The sequence below is a fragment of the Arvicola amphibius genome, chromosome 6 (genome assembly GCF_903992535.2).
Source record: "Arvicola amphibius chromosome 6, mArvAmp1.2, whole genome shotgun sequence".
NCBI classification, from domain to species: Eukaryota; Metazoa; Chordata; class Mammalia; order Rodentia; family Cricetidae; genus Arvicola; species Arvicola amphibius.
Window position 1 is genome coordinate 144,245,967 of NC_052052.2, and position 10,147 is coordinate 144,256,113.

The window sequence follows — 10,147 nt, forward strand, 5'->3', positions numbered from 1 at the left end:
CAAATGAATTGAAAAAAAGAGTAGTTGAAAAACTATCTATTGAGAACCTATCGGTTTTTAGCTTAGCTTTTGGTATACCTGTTCGTAAAGCTGTAAAACAACCTCTATCCACAGAGTGCATTGAAGTTTACCACTTGACAATTCTCTACAAGTTTACTGTGACATGCTCTGCCAACCACTAGCACATAGCACTAATCACCTGTAAATGCTAACCCATGTGATGGATTCCATCCCAACAGACAAGCAGTCTACTGGTCAGCTCAATTTTACTGTTTATAAAATATTAATCATCAGCTATATTAGAACATCATTAGCAATGGGAGTATAAATATGTATCATTTCCAATTTTGCTGTCAACACTAAGGTGCCAAGCTTCTTTATTTTGATGGGAGGGCACCTAGGCTAAACCCAGCATGTTAGGCAAGCAATCTACCATTAGGCTACAGTGCCATCCTTGGAGACCCTGTTTAGAATGTTGACGTGTGTGTGTGTGTGTGTGTGTGTGTGTGTTGTGTGTGTGTGTGTAACAAAGGGAGGGTGTAGAAGGTATGGGCCCACCATAGTGTACATGCAGAGGTCAGAGAACAACTTTCTAAAGTCATCTCTCTCCTTCTACCTCTCCGTGGTTCTGGGATGAAACTCAAGTCATCAGACTTGCTCAACAAGTACCTTTAGCTCCCGGTCTAGTCACTGCCTTTTGTAGTTGTTCATCTTACCTGTTTACAAACAAATTTTATTATTCATTTGTGGGGGCTGAGGGGCTGTCACTGTGACCAGAAGAAGGCATCAGATTGGAGTTAGAGTTACAGGCCATTGTGAGTTGCCCAAAGTAAGCACTGGAAACTGAATTTGGGTCCTTTGCAAAAGCAGCAAGTGCTCTTAACCACAGAGCCAACCACAACCTTCATTTTACTTTCTGAGACATTCGAATTCCCCACATATGCCATGACATGCATGTGCCCATGTACGTACACACACTGCCACACACACTTAAACAAATATAATTTAAAAGTTAAATATTCTTTCTACAACACATCTACAGTTCTTGGGCTCTTCAATAGAGGAAACCTAAGAAAGCATGAAATGCAAACAAAAAAAAGAAAAAAGAAAAAATCTTACTAACGGCCTCATATACATCTCTCCTTATTTAGATTAAGAATAAATGTGTTTGTAACCAAACTTTCTTTAGACCATCAGTTCCTGAAAAACGACACAGAGACTATTATAAGTATGAAATTTGGCCTTAGCTTAGTCATGTTCCCAACTAGCTCTTAAAACTTACATTAACCCATTTATATTAATCTACATTCTGACATGTGGCTCATTACCTCTCCTCCATACTGTATGTCCAATTTCCTTCATGTCTCACTGGTGAATTCCCCACCAAGACACACACCAGATTTTTTTTCCAAGTTCCTGTCTCTGCCTGCCTGGAAGTCCCGCCTATCCTCTCCTACCTAGCTATTGGCCTTTCGTCTCTTTATTAAACCAATCAGAAGGTTCCTTAGGCAGACAAGGTAAAACAGAGACATCTTCACACAGTGTGATCAAATTTCCCACAACATGTTCCCCTCTTTAAATAAAAGGGAAATGTTTTAACTCTAACACAGTGAAACTATATACAATAAGAACAATTATCAGGTAAGAGTTAGACTCACAATGTCCTTTTGTATTTGACAACTTTGGAGACAGTCCTTCTTATCTATCCTATCTTGGTGAGTCCAAAGTTTCATACCTAAATCACTATCATAATGTGCATTACCAACCTAAAAATATCTTTTTAGACCTAAAACATTTTCTTAGATAAAGAGCTTAGGCTTTTATGTCTCTCAACATTATAAATTTTACATTTCCTTTTCTGAATTTGATAACAAGGGAAACTGTGACTATAACTGTCTAGTCTGCAACCCCATCAAAGACATGAGAAGGATGAAATATTACCTGAGTAAACAAGAAGTGCAGAGCAAGTAACTTCAAAAACTATAGAAATGGCATAAACAGCCGCCTGGAGAGTCACACAAGCCTACAGTACGTCCGACTACCTACGAGTCTGGCAAGCAAATCCACTGGGACAGATTCTTTTTTCAAGTTCCCATCAAGAACTCCTGTCTAACTTCTCCTACCTACCTATTGGTCATTCAGCTGTTTATTAAACCAATCAGAAGGTACCTTAGGCAGGTGATGTAAAACAGAGACATCTTCACAGAGTGTGATCAAATATCCTGCAACAAGTTTGCTTATAAGAACACTTAGGAAAACTCTAACATAATGAGGTAACAAAAGTTTCCAAAGATGGTAGGCTTAGGACTTTTGGCTGCTCATTAGTCTCTAATAACTAAGGAATATCAGGCAAACTGGAGGCCAGTAGTACATATATGTTATTTTTCCTTTTTCCTTTTTACTTATTAAGTTTCTCCTTTGCATGGAGTGAGCAGAAATTGAACATTTATCAGTTATATTTTCATTGGCTTCTTTCTACAAAAGAAAATACACAATGGGCTAAGATGGAGTTTGGAGTTAGGGCCATTCTCTCTTATCATGGGTGGCACATTGATTGACTACAACAATCGTCTACAGATAATGATCACTTGACAGCATTTTAGGTCAACACTAATAATTCATGTATGTCCTTCGAACTTCACCATGGCTCAACTTCTTTGGGTCTATCCTAAAGTCAGAAGGGGATCATGAGCTACCAAAACTATGGTTCTTCAAAACCAAAGCGCAGACTACAGAAAGAACTTCCCGATAGTCTCCAAAGCAAAGTGGGGTGAAGTCATATCATTCTTCATTCCGTGTTCAGCAGGCAAGATCAGTATTTCCAGGCAGACTAAAAACCACAACAACCCCTGAGAAAAAAATCTATGTAAACACCCCGCCCCAGTTAGGGAGAGGGATTTCTAGACACCAAAGCAAAGGTCCCACCGGTGACACATGCCCAGGAAACAAAAGGTAAAACATTGAAGCAGATGAGAGGCTCTGCCACACAAAGATACTTCCTACCAAAGGGAACTAGATCAAGCCCATACCTTAAATGCTTTAACATAAACAACTAGGTCTTGTTTTCACCTGCTTGGCTATGAAATGTTGCCCTCTCAGTGGCTTGCAAGGGTTCCCCAGGAGAAAGAAGCATGTAAGCACCTGCTGGAGGTTAACCCCTTTCAGCCCAAGCGCTGAAGGCAGTCGTTGATTTTAGCTTCGTGCTTGCTAATACTCGAGGGGATTGCTGTTCTCTCCCCATCTCCAGAGTCTAGGCTGAGCTGCGGCACTGTTTCTATCAAGTAGTGGTGGCCTGTCCCCAAGGAAGCAGGAGGTCACCAAGGCAGGGCCCCATCTTCTCTTCCTGCCTGCTGCGCTTCCTCAGACACCAGTCCTGTTCCTTCTCTTAAGGTTTGGTTTGGACTTCCCCCACCTCATTTTCTCCATCACTCATTTTAGTAGGTCTTTTGAAGAAGTATTTAAAAATGAAACAGAGAGAAGAAAACTTTCTATGCTGGCTTCAAACTAAAATAATAATACCAACAACACAGTGCTCAGAGCCACGCCAAAGAGGTTTGCTCATTTGGTTAAGTGTCTGGCACCTTTGGGCTAAAGTCATCTTCTATGTGCAAGCAATGAAGAAACACTGATGGAGTCATGGAAGAGAACAGAGAGGAAGCCCGAGGTGAGACAGCTGAACTCTGACTGAGTCCCCATTAGCCATTTTGAAAACACAACTCCAAACAGTGCCCGGTTCACGGCCACCCTGACTCACTGTTGGTTGTTACTCCTCCATAAGTCAGTCCTGGCAGTCCAGGTTGGTGGCTTGGTGACCCAGATTCAAAAGCTGCAGAGCAAGCAAATGGAAGAGGAGTGAACTGTTGCAGAAATGGAGTTTCCAGAAGGCTGGGTGTCACTTACTTCATAAATAATAAAGGATTGATAAATAATCCACCGCAAAGAAAGGGCTCTCTTCAATGTCGTCACTTCCCAGGGTTTGACATCCGTGGTGCCTGAGCTATGGGCTAAGCATTTAGAATTAATATAAGCCTCAGTGTGTTTATTTGAGAGTGGCTGTGGGAAAGGAAAACTCCACCTCCATGTTTGCTTGTACGCAGCATATGTGCGTGTATCTATTTGTATGTGTGCCTGCACATGTGTGTACAGTTATCTTCCTCTATCGCGCCCTACCTTATGTTTTGAGACAGAGCTTTTCGCAGAATATGGATTCCCTGATTCAGCAAGACTAGCTGGCCAGTGAGCCCCAGGCTCCATCCTGTCTCTTTTTTCCCAGAGCTAAGATTATGGGCATATACACCCACTCCTGGCTTTTTACATAGTTGTTGGGGATCCAAACTCAGAGTTTTCTCCTCAACCCCCAACTCCTGTACTTTTTTGTTTTGTTTTGAGACAGACTCTCAGTGACTTGCTCAGGCCGGCCTTAAACTTGCTGTGTAGCCCAGGGATAACCTGAACTTACCAATCAGTCTCCTGCACCAATGGGAGTATAGACATGTGCCACCATGTCTGGCTCCCTGAGCCAAATATATTACCAATAACTAGCACACAAAGAATACCTACGTCACATCTGAAAATATTCCCTAGAGACAGAAACATTGTTTCATTCTTAGGGAAAATTATCTGCATATATATATGTATGTATGTATATATGTGTATGTATGTATATATATATATATATCCAATTTACTCTAGTTTTGGAAACACCTAAGGAGAAATGAGTCTAGCAAATAAAATCTGTCCCTAAAGTAGCTAAATTACAAAATAAGGGTGTTTTTAGATTACTTGTGTTCATTTGCTTCAGTTTGTATTAGGCCTCCTGTCGATTTGAGCCCACCCGTCTCTTGAAACTCTAGCTAGGTCAGGTATACCAGGCTGTTCACGTCTCTGCCCCAGCCCCTGTTTGATTGGGAGACTGGGAATTCTGTGTTTCTTCGAAATCCACAGGAGTTTGTCTAGACTGATGTGTGGGGATAGGGGGTGGGGTAGGGGAGTGGGGGGTGGGGGGATGAGGGGGTTACACTAACTGAAAACCATTCACAAGCTATGGCTGGGAAGACTCACCCCTGGGGAAGGTTGTTGATATTAACAGAGGTCAGCTGTGTTTATTAACTTGACCCAGCAGCTCAGGTAGTGCTATTGTGACATCAGAATACTTTGCATTATTAAATAAAGTCAAGGGCCAGAAGGGGGTAAGCAGCGCAGGCTGAGTGGGAGGTAGAGATGGAGACATAGGCTAATGTCTTCTTATATTTGAAGGACTATTTGGCTTCAGCTATTGGGAATGTATCTTTTCATCTAACACAGATAAAGCACCAGGGTCTCTTGCAAGTCTGTTGATCAGGCAGAGTCATAACTGAGCTGGCTGTCTACAGAGCTCTCGGCTGTCATGAATAAAGAAGAGCCTTCTCCTAAGCAGGATGGTTTTTTCAGAAAGGTTACTACAGAGATGAAGGTACCAAAGAAATCACAGACTTAACAAGTTGAAAGAACTGAGGAAGTTCTCTTAGGCCAGCCCCATGCCTACAGAGGAACCTCTGTGCTACCCCTCCAAGCTTGAACACTGTTTGGACTTTATTCCATCTGATGGATCCTAAAGGTCACACCAGACCGTTTGCTTTAGGCTACTACTCCCTGGTGAGCCTGGGGGCTGCTCCAGGACTCAGCCACTGGGAATTTCTACTTCAGGGAGATTTTATCAGCAGATCTCACCCTGTGAGCCCTTGGTTAGAAAATGAGCTGTTTTAGACCTTTCTCCAGCTCTTTGTCTTTCTTTCTCTGTGTCTGTCTGTCTGTCGTCTGTCTGTCTGTCTCTGTCTCTTTCTGTATATGCCAGAGTACAACCTTGGGTGTTGTTCCGCTACAGTCATCTGTCTTGCTCTTTGAGACAAACTCTCTCACTGGCCCGAAACTCACCATTTCTCTGGCCCACTTTTTTTTTTTAAGTGTGGATTTTGAGAACCAAACTCTGACTCTCATCCTAGTACAGAAAACACTTTAATCCTTGTTCTGGGCCTGGAGAGATGGCTCAGAGGTTAAGAGCACAGGCTGTTATTTCCAGAGGACCTAGGTTTGGGTCTTTGCTTCCACATGTGAGCTCACAATTTTCTGTAACTCCAGTCCTAGGGGATCTGACACCTTCACACAGACATACATGCAGGCAAAACACCCATTCACATAAAAAAAAAATCCTTGTCCTTTTTGAGTGAGTTATCTAGTTGGAAATTATTGTTTCCTGTTTCTTATTTACTAATTAATTTATTGAATTTATATTTAGTCAATATTTTGTCTTTTCATAGGGAATTAAGACCCAGAGATCTCAGGCTTTGTTCTCAAAGTCAAAATTTGGTGACTTGATCAATGGACTAAATTATCTGCCTAAAATTATACCATTTTTAATTTTTAAAAAAATTTTAAAAAGCGCACGAGCACATAGGATTTGTATGCAAAGGTCAAAAGAGGGCTTTGGATTCCCTGGAACTGCTTGACAGATCGTTTTGAGTTGCCATGAGGGTGTTGGGAACCAAACATGGGTCCTCTGGAAGAGCAGCAAGTGCTCTCAACTTTTGAGCCACCTCTCCAGCCCATAGGCTGTGTTTTTAGCATGTTTGCTTTGAGTAGTTTCTAGAACTCTTATTATTTGGACTAGAAAGAGGGCTCAGCGTAAGAGTGCCTCTCTGGCAGAGGGCCTGAGTTCAGATTCTGGCACACACGTTGGGCAGCTCACAGCTACCTTAAGTCCAGCTACCTCTAAGTCCAATATTTCTGGTTTATGAGGACATTGTGGTCAACTTCACAAATGTACACGCAGACACAGAGAATTAAAAAAAAAAGACTCCTAACTGAGCATGGAGTCTAATGGCCCTTGCGTTTTAATCCCAGCATGAGAAGGGAGCAAAGGCAGGCAGATCTCTGGGAGTTCTAGGCCATCCTCGTCTACAGAGAGATTTACATGACAGTCAGAGATGCATAGTGAAAGCCAGTCTTTAAAAAAAAATCCTTTGTTTACCTTTTAAGAATATTTTATTTCATGTGCACTGGTGTTTTGCCTGCATGTTTGTCTGTGTGAAGGTGTCAGATCCCCTGGGACTGGAGGTACAGTCGTGAGCTGCCATGTGGGTGCTGGGAATTGAATCTGGGTCCTCTGGAAGAGCAGCCAGTGATCCTAATGGCTGAGCCATCTCTCCAGTGCCCCCCTGTTTACTTTTTTCCCCCGAGACAGGGTTTCTCTGTAGCTTTGTTGCCTGGAACAAAGCTACCTCTAAGTCCAATATCTAAGTCTTATTCCAATAAGTCCTGGAATTAGCTCTTGTAGACCAGCCTGGCCTCGAACTCACAGAGCTCCTCCTGACTCTGCTTCCCGAGTTCTGGGATTAAAGGCATGCACCACCACCGCCCAGCTTTGTTTACTTTTTAATGAAAAGAATTCCCTTTTTAAAGTACTAGCTCAAATAGTTGTTTGAGTCGGACATCTAGAATGAGTTCATTCTTCGTCTGAAAGCGTTTTCACTCACCCTTGAACTTGCAGCTGACTAGGACCTGAAACGTAGGTGGATACTCCACACTTACCTTTTCCTTCGGTATCTATTTGGTTATTAATATATCCATTCAGCTTGGGTATGAATTTTCATTTTCGGTTATGTTTCAGAGTATGGCTCAGTGGCAGCTAAAAGCTAAGCCATCCATGAAGAAAAGTTTGACATTTACAACTGAAAGAGGGAGATCGCAGGACGCCATGCTTTGTAAGCAGGGCAAGTGCATCTGATTGACATCAGCAAGCCCCAGAATTTGCACAATATCTATTTACTCCGCCCAGGGAATTTCAGTTCCATAGTCTTCAGACGTGGATACTGTCGTTAGCCCCACTTTGCAAGCAGGGAAACTGACTCTTAGGCTAAATGTTTGCCAACATCAGAGAAGAACTTGGTGGGGAGAGTAGGGGTTTCAAAGAAGTCTGTCTTCATTAGAATGTTAGCTGGCCCCCTGCCAGGAGATGGCTCTGCGGGTAGGAGTGCCAAGACTTACAACCTGAGTTCAGTTTCTGAAATTCACATGGTAGTAAAAGATCGACTCTTGCAAAGTCTAGAATTCGCTATGTAGACCAGGCTAGCCTTGAACTCATAGAGATCTTCCTGCCTCTGCCTCCCAAGTGCTGAGATTAAAGACGTGCACCACCACACCTGACATTTTCTTACTGATATATGGTTTGTTTGTTTCTTTTTGTCTTTCACGGGTGTGAGGCTTTCTTTTCCACTCTGGACTTTAAGAATGAAAGTCTTAAGAGTTGGACTCATCTACTCTATAGATTTGGTAAGCTTGGCTTTGCCCAGGTTTTCAGCTCCGTAACTTGGTAGCTTGCAAATGTGTACACGTTCTTCATCGTCTTCAGAAGGAAGAGTCCACTTACCTTCCCCCTCGGAAGAGCCCGACATAAGCACCTCACTTCTATTCCGGAGTGTCTTGGAAGTGCACCTTCTAGCATGAGGTCATGGAAGGTATCTCAGCTTTTTCCTGCTCTCGCAAGCCCCTCTCTCTCTTCAGGGAAACCATCTCTGTAGCGTGAGGACATCTAAGCACTATACAGAGGTCTGCCTGATGAGGAAGCACAGCTTGCCAGCCGTGTGGGTGGGCCATCCTAAAAGTGGATCCTCCTCCGCCCACACAAGCCTTCAGAAAACTGAGGCTGATGGTAACTCCATGAAACTTGAGCCAGAACTCAGACTTATATACTTTTGCCTTCTAGATCCACAGAAATTGTGTGAGATGGGGCTGGGCAGAGAGGTGTGCTCTCTTAGCATGCGTGATTCCTTGGGTTTGGTCCCCAGCACCACAAACCAGGAGGTATTGACACATGTCTATAATTCTGACACTGGGGAGGTTGAGGCAGGGGGATCAGAGAAGTTCAAGATCATCCTTGGCTACACAGTGAGCCTAGGATACGTGAGACATTGTTTCAAACACAAAATAAATTGTATAAGATTATGTTAATTGTTGCATTGAGCCAATAACCCAAGTACAATCCACCACATCACTAATATACTGCACTGGTTACAAACGTGTGACACAGCACACACAGGGAGCAGCATAAAATGCAGGTAAACTGCCATCTTTGTACTGAGGTAGCCCCGAGGGCAAGCGGCAGGGAAATTAGCTTTCACATCCTCATTATTGGGCAGTTTCTCTCATTCGACAGTTGTTGCGGCTTAATATTCTAACTGGTGCTAACTCAGTAGGCCCTGCCGTATCTGTGGTTAACCACATGCTGCATAGATTATGCTGAGTCGGCGGTGAGGTAACCCTTTCTTAACCAGCCACACAGATCTGTAACTTTATTTGCTCACTTTAAAAAAAGGTATTAAAAATTCAGAAAATTGACCGGGCAGTGGTGGCACACACCTTTAATCCCAGCACCAGGGAGGCAGGGACAGGGGGAATGTCTTGAGTTTGAGGCCAACCTGGTCTATGGAGTAAATTTCAGGACAAGCAGGGCTACACAGAAACCTACCTTGAAAAAAAGAATCCAGGAAATTGGATTTGTTGATTTTCAAACTTCCTGGACGAGTTAGATAGTGACATGCAAGCTCATTCCCCTCCCCCCGCCCCCAATTCTGTGTTTTGTGACAGGGTAGCCCTACCTGACTGACGGTCCTGGAATTTGCTCAGTAGGTCAGACTGGCCTCAAATTCAGAGATCCTTCTGCCTCTGCCTCCCAAATGCTTGGGATAAAAGTCATGGGCCACCGCACCCAGCTCATCAAGGTCTTACTCTGTAGCCCTAGCTCGACTGAACCTCCCATGTACCCCAAGCTGACTTATACATCATAACACTCTTCTACCCCAGTCTCTCATTTGGGAGCATTATAAACTTGAGTCATAGAGACAAATTTCAGAAAATCTCAGGCAGGTAAGCTGGCTCAGTGGGTAAAGGTATTTGTCACCAAATTAAGGATATGAGTCCAAGCCCCAAATCCATATGCTAGGAGAGAAATCCAAAGATGTCCTCAGACTTTCACATACATGCTCTAGCATACATGTATAGATACATACACACAAATAAATAAAAAAATAAAAACAGCATCTCCATGATTTGGCTTGGGCAGGAATTTAGGAGACGAAGCCCCAAATAACTGCTTCAGTTGTCATAGCTACCA